The sequence below is a fragment of the Lactuca virosa genome, chromosome 2, assembly GCF_052849685.1.
Source record: "Lactuca virosa cultivar CGN04683 chromosome 2, Lactuca_virosa_CGN04683_v6, whole genome shotgun sequence".
Lineage (NCBI taxonomy): Eukaryota > Viridiplantae > Streptophyta > Magnoliopsida > Asterales > Asteraceae > Lactuca > Lactuca virosa.
Window position 1 is genome coordinate 4,383,896 of NC_136427.1, and position 9,809 is coordinate 4,393,704.

The following is a 9,809-nucleotide window of genomic DNA, read 5'->3' on the forward strand; positions in this document are numbered from 1 at the left end:
CGATTTGTTCAGGAGTAGCAGTGGTTACATCAATCTCCTTAAGCTCTTTATCTAGGATATATTCTTTGTCCTCATAACAAATAGCAATTCTGATGTTAGGAATCCGCTCATTGAAGTTCGATCCATCGAAAATGACCCTCCCACATAGGTTCATGAGGGAGAAAGAGCCTGAAGGGATTGGGTTGGAAGCATTGTTTGGGATAGACATCTAAAAAGAAGAAGAACAAAGTTTAGATTAGATGAGAATCCTTAATATTACACCCAATATGAAATATTAAGGCTAGGACCCAACACAATATTCTACAATTACGAAGAGGGATGTCGTAATCCAATTGTAAAATATTTGAAGGTAGGTAAATGACGATTTACCAATTTCCACCATGAAAAACGAAACAGATTATTAAGTTTTAATTGGTTTGAAATTCCTAGATCTTTGAGATTCATTGAACTTTTCAATGGCATGTTTAAATCTCGATTGTGCCCTTCAAGTTTGTGACTGGGATGCCAAGGATCACAAACAAGGTGTGAATAGCCATGCAAATTAACTTGGTACACCCAATTTTACAAATCACCTAAACAATGTGCTGGTTAACCACACGCGCTCCAATGATCTATGATTAACACCATGCTACCCTTTTCCACACATTGTCAGTCCCAGATTAGTGTGCCGGTTAACGACACACGCTCCACTAACGACTTAACAAGGTGCAAAGTGCAATTTGATGGATTAGCACAATTTTTACATTTTCCTAAAGTAACTAAGATTGGGAATTTAATAAAAGTTTAGTTACTTTATATTTATCATTATACTTTTAATGAGGGAGAATTACTGTCCTATCCTACCCGTTCGGCTAACGACCCTCCAGCAGTCAAGGAAGCGGTGGGTGAGAGTGGACACCCATTAAACTGATGGGTTTTGAGCACTACATCATTCCTATGGTGTACATGCAAACCGTAAAGCTTTGGATCTAGTTTGTCTAATGAACATGCAATTGAATCCAAAGCCATAAACTCTAGATCTAGCATGTGATAATCGATATTAACATATGAATAGGGTTTAGATCTTACCTTGATTGTTATGTAGTAATAACAATCTCAAATCCTCCTCGTAATTACTTCTGAAAGCTTAGAGTCACAAGTGTCACTCCTCTAATGTCTCACAAACATCAAGAGCAAGATGATGAAGAAGGAGAAGAGGAGAGGCACCCAAAAAACGTCTAGAAACCCTAAGGAATCAGTTAGCCACGTGTTTGGTGCCCTAGGGGTCCTTAAATAGTGAGGCTATTAGGGTTATCTAACAAGCAAACCCTAATTTGACTGCTTAGGCCCTAAGCAGTCCATGGAATCCCTCCTTAGAGGCCTTGGACGATTTCTAATGGGTTTCCCCATAGAATTCGTCCACTCCTCTAATATGGAGTTCATTAGCCCAATATTCAACTATCACACAATTGACAGTTCCAGTCCCCTTTATTTAAATAATATCTTTTAGCCACAAAATTAATTCTTAATTAATTATTGACTAATCTTAATTAAACAATATGATTTCTCCTTTAATATATTATTCTCATAATATATTAATAAATCATAATTAATCCTATCTCTCCATAATTCATCCTATCAAGTTGCTTTGGTGAAGGCAACCCAAAAGGACCATGCACCATCGGGTCAAGTACATACCAAAATAGTTATGGACTTAGAAACTAATCCAACAGTCTCCCACTTGGATAAGTCTAATAGCTACTCTGCATATGACTTCAGATCCTGATCCGCAATCGTAGCTTTCAAAAACCGCTGTCAACTCTGATCTTATCAGATAGCGTGTCCTTTAGATAAGGGATCATATATTCCTCCATTCTTGATATCGTATAGACTGAGACATGGATTTAAATCATTCTCTCAGTCTATGTATTGTTTCCCGATTTCCGATTTACGACGACTGTCAACAAACTACAGTTGAACACATCAACTTAGTCTCGGCTTGGCCAAGCGCTTAGGGTGTCATCACTAAATCATCAAGGGGCCCACAGATATCACTTTTATCCCACCTTGGGTAAAAGGAACGAATAAACTTCGACTCAATGCTCACTTGTACTCACTCACCGAATCACACACAACAATACGTTTTATAACACAAAGTTACTAGTGCGTTTACATATTATCAATGTGTAACCGACTCGCAAGATACAACTCATACATCTCGATTTCAAGAATATAAGATATTACCATCTCACCAATCACTCGTGATAAAATCCATGAAGCGATCCAAGTGAGCGTGGGTTTAATCCAATACTATAATCTTATAGCAGCACTCATGAACTCTGTAGCAAACTTTTGCTATGTCTAAAAACACTTTAGACAATCTACAGACAGATTCATGACAGTCTTCTTTCATTCCTACTTCCAAAGAATGAGCGACTGTGGAGGGTTTGAATAATCTTATTATTCAGGAAGTCAAAACATGCAAAGTGAAACACAAGAATAATACTAATCCTATGTGGTCCCAAACTTTTGAGTATAAATAAAACACCTTTTACTTAATCACCATATTGATTACTCATTATTTGTTGTTTCGGGTAATCAACTTATTACTTGAATTATAACAACAATTATCCCATGCTCTTAGCATGCACACTATGTTTACCTATGGTCCTTACTTTGTGAAATAGTATAATTGAATAACATTTTCAATCACACTCATTTCACAATTCCCAATCCTTACCTCAAGTATGAGAATACCAAATTCTTGCCACTTATAGAATATGTTAGATTCTAACATTTTATGCAACGGTTCTTTCGTAAAATCATAGCGCCAAAGTCACCAAGACTTTGCCAATGAAATTACAAAGTACTCTATTAGAGATTGTTACAAGACAATTCCATAGTCATGAAGTCTCATATTCAAAGTATATTCCTTTGAACATCCTTCTTGCATAAAAGCTTCTAATGTAGACATAGATTCTCGATATCCAACTCCCAATATGGAAACATTTCCATATTTTCCATATGACAACTCATTCTAAATAGAATCTTATCTATTCATAATAATGTCAATATGGTCCATCCATGACTATACTTTCAACTGTCCACAAGCGATCAATCCTTGGCGAACCTTAGATTGTCCTTGGCAGTTGTTTAATTGGTTTAGTCAAAACCGGTTCTATATCCTTTTTTCCCTCTAAATGCCCTATGCATTTGGAAAATTTTAGAACGGTCGAATATTACAGCATATGCAATCGATCCTATACCCGAAGCGTATGGGATACAATTCATAATAAAAAAATGTGATACTTTACCAATTTCTTACTATAATATCGTCATAATATTTCTATTTGTCGTGTTCTCAAAATTCGATCTATGAAGAGGGATGCCGTAATCATAATCGAACTTTGAGAATGCAAATAATAAATATATCCTTGACTAAATTCAATTAAAATTTCTCGATCTAAGCTTTTAGATTGGAAACGAAGTATAACATTCTCTCCCTTAATTATAGCAAAAACAACCTTTCTATACTCGCAACTTTGCAAAGTAAAACTTTTGTTCATCTATAATTAATATTGCCAACTTGCAATTCTTACATAATTATCATGCTCCCACTAACATGATGATTATATCCATTCCAGCATAACATTTATGCTCCCACTAGCTTTGACACGTATTCAGAAAATAGTTGGACTTCTAGAAGACAATACTTATTGATTTCCAAGGTTCATATTTCCAATACGACGTGCTTCGATAAGCCTTTATCTAAGCTTCTCAAACTCATACACATTTCCTCAGACAGCTCACATGTGTGTCTAAACTAATTCAGAACTTATATTACTAAGTCCCAAATGTTCAGACGGATTGCCAAATTTCACAATTCGAACTATGAAAAGGGATGCCGTAATCATAATCGAATTTGAGAATGCATTTTACATAATCGCTATCTCCTTAAAATCTCTCTTAGTGAAAGAGTTTCCTCACAATCATTTTCATGAAGGAGAGAAACCTTATGACACTTAGATTTTATGGTGCATGTGTTCCTATCCATGTGAATTTTCCATAACCATAATCGAAAGATAATGTTTGTGACAAATTCAAACTCTTATGGACAGAACTTGTTCATTCTTAATTTCTTGCCATCAAGGGTCCCACCATTGCTTCCAAGTTATCTAGCAGCTCACCTATGCCAGTCAATGTACTTTCATCGAACCAGGTGCTTGCCTTATGCAGTCTATTGAGAACTCGTAGAACTCATATGCATAGTCACTCAACAGGATTGGCATAGAAATAGAATTTTGTCAACACGATAGGTTACAAACCTCAAGTCGTGTGCCAGTGTTTAATAGGTTTATTCTTGATTTGTTCTTGAATCTTTTCAAGCTCTTCAGACTCCCACTGACCTCTTAACATATTAGATTCTCTCATCAAGAAACATTTCTTGATAAATAAATATCCAAGAGTTAGTGTGTGCGTATATCAAGACAAAACATTACACACATTTGGTCTTAGTTGGTCCTTGTCTTTTCCAAGACATCACAACTTACCAATTTCAAACATGCAAGAGTAAGAAAAACAATTTTCTACTTCACATTTGATGAGTGTGTGTCACTCAATTCACAATCTTGGAGTATGATTCTAAGACTTGATTTTGGAACGAAGTATGACTCATCCATTTGATTTAACCATTTCAACAATTTTCGATTCCTCTTCTTAGCCATACTAGTGCACTAAGATGTCCTTAGAGAATCAATTATGATATGGTTCTTAATCATTAAGACGATCATAAAATCCGATACAAAAGTACTCTCCCTTCTTCTTAGATTGAAGAAACTTTTATCTTTCTGCCTTCATTGATTTTTGTTATTCGTTCTGCCATTCATTGAAACTTTTCAATGATTCAGAATTACACTTAATCTTGTAAGTATAACCACATTTACCAGAATTTTGGTAAATTATGACGAATAGTCTCTTTGTTATTTGTGGTGGACTTGACTAGTGTCCAACATTGTGTTCTAGTCCTTTAGTCCTTTACTTGACTCACATACTTGTGTCATCAAGGAATTAGTCTTAATTTCCTAAGTACCAAGATTTCCATACATCACATGATTCAAATCATAAGATTCCAAGCTTCTATCCAACCGAAACTTGGGCGATGGGAATCTTTCCTTACTTAAAGAAATTTGACACTTCCATAAACAACATAACTAAGAATCACATCCATTTATAGAAATACGCAAACATCAATTTTTCACAACGATTTCATTGCAAGGATAAGACAAATCAAAATTTTATTTAATTCATAAAAGCAGCGGAAAACATGTCCTTACAATGCAAGATCAACTGAAAAACTATGTAATCAAATATTCCTAACAAATCTATCATAACTTTCTAAGCTCAAAATCTGATCTTCAAATCCATGCGACCGTAATCCATTTCTTCGTGATTAGACTCATCTTGCTCTTCCATCAAGCTTCCTCTCTTTTCTCTGATCCTGCAAAACATTCAAATGTAATCTTATCACATTATGTATTAGGAATCAATGAACAGGAACTTAATGGAGTTAGATAGTGGATTTTACCTGAAGTAGAGCCATACTTCTTGACTCTCCCATCTCTTAGATTCTTCAGGTCCTCTAGGCAGCTTCGTATCCAACGCCCCTTCTCTTGGCAGCAGAAACATGTGGGTTCTTCTGGAATGTCCACGGAAGCATGGTTGGTTGAATTACCAGACAAATATGCTCTATTACTTTGCTAAATCATTTCTGATTCAGCAGCAATAAGCATGTAAGTTAGGTCAATGAGGGTCGCGTTAAGATTCATCATATAATACTCTCTTTTGAACTTATTATATGATTCAGGGAGTGACTTAAGAACCCAGTCTACAGCCAACTCCTTTGGGAAAGTCACACCCAACATTATCAACCTATCGATGTGTGATTTCATCCTTAGGACGTGAGCATACACAGATTTTCCATCTTTATGTTTCATCGCCAATAGGGCTTTAGTGATTTTGAACCTTTCAATTCTTCGGTCTTGTGGGTTTGGGAGAACAATGGGAGGAGGTGGAGGAAGTGAAACCAAGCTAGTCCACAATGCAAGGATCGATCTTTCACCTTCATTGTGTAACAGACTTTCACTTTGAGCAGGAAAACCTTTTCCTTGGGATTCGGGAAGACCACGGTTAGATTCAGACATCTACAAAAATAGGAGAAAAATCAAGTCAGTTGGTTGATTGAGTCCTTAACAAATCATCCAAATGAGATATTAAGGCTAGGATCCAACACAATACTCTACAACTTGGGAGAGGGATGCTGTAACCCAAATTGCAGAACATTTGAAGGTAAGTGAATGACGATTCACTAATTTTCCACCATGAAAAACGAAAAAGAGATTAGGTTTTAAATGTCTTGAAAAACTCCTAGATCCTTTGAGATTCATTGAACTCTTCAATGACATGTTTAAATCTCGATATGCCCCTCGATTTGTGACTGGGATGCCGAGGATCACAAAACAGGGTGTGAATAACCATGCAAATATACATGGTGCCCCCAATGTTACAGTCACCTATTCGATGTGCCGATTAACCACACACGCTCCACCGAACTATGACAAACATTGAGTCACCCTTTGCTACCTTTGCTTAGAACCATTTAGTGTGCCGGTTAACCACACACGCTCCACTAACGTCTTCGCAAGGGTACAAAGTGTAATTTCATGGAATTGCATCAAATTCACTTTTGCCTAAAGTAACTAAGATTGGGAATTTTGTAAAAACATTTAGTTACTTTATACTTCATTATACTTTTAATGGAAAGGGTTTGCCCTATCCTACCCGTTCGGCTAACGACCCTCCACCAATCAAGGAAGCGGTGGGTGAGAGTGGACACCCATTAAACGGCCATTTTATAGGCCATAACCTTATACCCCCTTATAGATCGGCTTCGTGAATAAGGCCTACTAACGGTAAGACTAGCAGTTTAAGTTATACATATATAATATTAGACTTTTAATGTTATATATAGTATAAGGGTGTATTTTACATTTTTAAAATACTAGGTGGTCTAATTTAATAAATTATACTTTTAATTTAATTAAATGTAAACTATGTCACTATGGATTTATTAACTCTCTTTTAATTATACACTTAATTAATTTAATAAAACCATAAGGGTGCAATTTGAACTTTTCAAAAAATTAGGGTTTTAGAATTTAAAATTTCAAAAATTAAACTTTTAATCAAACAATTTTAAATTCCAAAACTTGAGGGCAAGTCTTGAAACATTTCAAAACAATTAGGTTTAACTATTTAAATTTCAAAAACTAAAACTATTAGGTTCAAATTTAAACTATAAAACTAAAGGCTGTAAATTGAAACTTTTCAAACTTACTAGTTCAAATATTTACTTATAATAATCCTATATTATCCATATTTAACCAAATCCATCAATTTTGATAAGGATAATCATTCCAAACATAAAAAATCGATTTTAGGCAATAAAAACGAGTTTTGGTAATTATCCTAATCAGAATTTGGCCAGAAAATCGAAAATCCCGGCACCAGGCCCTCCAACTCGTCGAGTTCTCTTTGGAACTCGTCGAGTTCATGCAACTCGTTGAGATCTTAGAGAAACTCGGCGAGTTCATCAGACAGTCAGCAAAAAAAATTCGATTTTCTGATCTTTGGCAGTTAACAATTGCAACAATTCATCATACAAACAGTCTAGCCTCTGATACCACTGATGGGTTTTGAGCACTACATTTCCTATGGTGTACATGCAAACCCTAAAGCTTTGGATCTAGTTTGTCTAATGAACATGCAATTGAATCCAAAGCCATAAACCCTAGATCTAGCATGTGATAATCGATATTAACATATTAATAGGGTTTAGATCTTACCTTGATTGTTATGTAGTAATAACAATCTCAAATCCTCCTTGCAATTGCTTCTGAAAGCTTAGAGTCACGAGTGTCACTCCTCTAATGGCTCATAAACACCAAGAGCAAGAGGATGAAGAAGGAGAAGAGGAGAGGCACCCAAAAAACGTCTAGAAACCCTAAGGAATCAGTTAGCCACGTTTTAGGTGCCCTAGGGTCCTTAAATAGTGAGGCTATTAGGGTTATCTAACAAGGAAACCCTAATTTGACTGCTTAGGCCCTAAGCAGCCCATGGACTCCCTCCTTAGAGGCCTTGGACGATTTCTAATGGGTTTCCCCATAGAATTCGTCCACTCCTCTAATATGGAGTTCATTAGCCCAATATTCAACTATCACACAATTGACAGTTCCAGTCCCCTTTATTTAAATAATATCTTTTAGCCACAAAATTAATTCTTAATTAATTATTGACTAATATTAATTAAACAATATGATTTCTCCTTTAATATATTATTCTCATAATTTATTAATAAATCATAATTAATCCTATCTCTCCATAATTCATCTTATCAAGTTGCTTTGGTGAATGCAACCCAAAAGGACCATGCACCATCGGGTCAAATACATACCAAAATAGTTATGGACTTAGACACTAATCCAACATAAACCACCATTTTATACTTAGTAACCTTATACCCCGCCCCCCCCTTATAGACTGGCTTCGTGAATGAGGCCTACTAACGGTAAGACTGACTAGTCTTATACATACACACACACACACACACACATATATATATATATATATATATATATATATATATATATATATATATATATATATATATTAAACTTATGTGACAACCCGGTATTTCAAGTCAATGTAATGACCTAAGTCAAGTATTGTAATCTACTTTTGATATAATAAAAATAGAGTAAAAAATGAAATGTTCAAACGTCTCAATTGGGATACATAAAATGATAGATATCCTGACAATGTTTACAGAAATATAAAGAACACTCAAATCCGAGTTATAACGAAGAAGTTATGACCAATCAAAGATCCGCGACAAAACCGGTAAAACACTGTTAAGTGTAAAAAGTGAAATTTCAATAAAATACTTTTTTAGCCTTAGGTATCTAAACGAAAGTCGTGGGCAATGTTAAACTGTGAACGTGCATAAAAATAACGTCCAAATCTGATTTCGTATGAGGAAGTTATGATTTTTCTAAGTTTCAGAATAACAGTAGACAGCTAAAAACTCGAAATAAAGATCGAGCGATTCTTAGCCAACGCAAACTAAACGAGAATTGAAGGTCTCGACAATAGGAGTACAACGGTAAAAAGACAGACGAAAACGGACGTCGGATGAAGAAGTTATGAATTTTTAATGGACTTTTCCTGTCCCGGCCTATTAAAAATATAATATTAAAAATAAAGCCATAATTAGCCGACGAAGTCTAAACGAGAGTTGTAGAGTATATTCTCACCTACGCGTGGATATAAAGAACGTCAAAAATGGATATAGTAACCGAAAGTTATGGATTTTTAAAGATCGGGGCACAAACTTCGAGGCTGGTCCGAAGGGAACGCCCCGCGTTCGTACCCCAGAGCCAGCCCATTGCACATCAAGTCTAAAGTTCGTAAGCAGTGATGCACGAGGGCTCCGGAACGCGCTGCGTACGAGGGAGCACCCTGCGCTCCGGAACGCCCAACGTTCTTCGCAGGAACGCCCCGCGTTCGAGGCCTCTTCCAGCTCTATATAAAGGATACGAGGGTTCCGGGTTTTGGTTGCTAGTTCACTACTTTCTCTCCCAAATTTCATACTTCTACCCTCTCGAGACTACCCCGACATCCCGGTTTCATATCCAAGCTCTGATAGAAGTTCGAAGCCCCGAGATTCCCGAGAAATTTACCATTTTCCGGTCGAAGTTCTGCCCGAGCAAAGCATC